The sequence below is a fragment of the Tupaia chinensis genome, unplaced genomic scaffold, assembly GCF_000334495.1.
Source record: "Tupaia chinensis unplaced genomic scaffold, TupChi_1.0 Scaffold000097_1, whole genome shotgun sequence".
NCBI lineage: Eukaryota > Metazoa > Chordata > Mammalia > Scandentia > Tupaiidae > Tupaia > Tupaia belangeri.
Genome location: NW_006159559.1, coordinates 8,181,114 through 8,182,292, shown reverse-complemented (window position 1 = coordinate 8,182,292; position 1,179 = coordinate 8,181,114). Strand labels below are relative to the sequence as shown.

Genomic DNA, 1,179 nt, shown 5'->3' with positions numbered 1-1,179 from the left:
CACTCGAACCATGCAGCAGGCCATGTACAATCCAGCTGCCTTAACGACCACATCACTGGCTGGTCCAAAGCTTAGAAAATTTGCAAACAATCTAGGAGGTTTCATTTAGTGTTTTACAAGGGTCCTAATCCTTCATTCATTCTACAGAAATAAAACCTAAATATTATGAGTATGGTTTATGCAAGAAACTCAGCTGGATCAACTTCTAAAGAATGGGCTTTCAGTCTATAGCTGAGGGGTTGGGGGAATAGATTTACATTTGTTTTATTTAAAATGCAGTGTTGGGTATTCTTTTTATTTTATTTAATGGTGAAAAGTGTTAATTTAGAATTAGCCAGCTGTACTCGCTTTAGATGATCCCAATTTTGTTGGCAACATCCAGGGCATCGTAATCGGGAGCGAGTCGCACATACGCCTTCTTCTCTCCGTCAGGGCTGATTAGAGTGTTGACCTTGGCCACCTCCATATCATAGAGCTTCTTCACGGCCTGTGTGATCTGGTGCTTGTTGGCCTGGACATCCACGATGCACACAGTGTGTTGTTGTCTTCTGTCTTCTTCTTGGCAGACTAGGTTGTTAGGGGGAACTCGATGACGACACAGTGGTCAAGCTTGCTCCTGGGGCACTCTTCCAAGGATATTTAGGCTGCCTCTGCAGCCTGAGAGTCTTGGGCCTCTGAAAGGTGGGTAATGTACAGATCTCTTTTTTTTGTGGCCGTGGACGCCTTTCAGCACTGCCTTCTTGGCCTTGAAATCCTTCATTTTAGCTTCAGCTTTGGGAGGGGCAGGAGCTTCCTTCTTCGCTTTCAGGGCCATATTGGAGAAAAGCGGTATGTATTATTTTTAATTATTTTCCACACTAATTCACTTTTTCAATAACTGACAATCTTTAAATCCTAATAGGTCAGATAAACATATTTTTACATGCAGTTGCTAAAAACACAGTAGAAAAAAATACTGACATGGGAAAACACTGACAATACACTGAAGCGAAAAGGAAGTTGAGAAATACAACGTATGGCACATTTGTATCTTCATAAAGTATGCTTTTATTATTTATGACTAAATAGAAATCTAAAAAGAATTTAATTTAAAATCCTCAAAATGCCACAAGGAGAATGGAGAAGAAGGAATTATGCATGGTCCCCCCCTCCTGCCCCCTGTGACTTCTCAGTTTCCCT

General features: G+C 41.2%; 1 pseudogene; it reads right to left on the bottom strand.

The window, feature by feature from the left end:
• Positions 1 to 349: 349 nt before the first annotated feature.
• LOC102495794 (60S ribosomal protein L23a pseudogene) lies at positions 350 to 814 on the bottom strand (annotated as a pseudogene).
• Between the last annotated feature and the right edge of the window lie 365 nt (positions 815 to 1,179).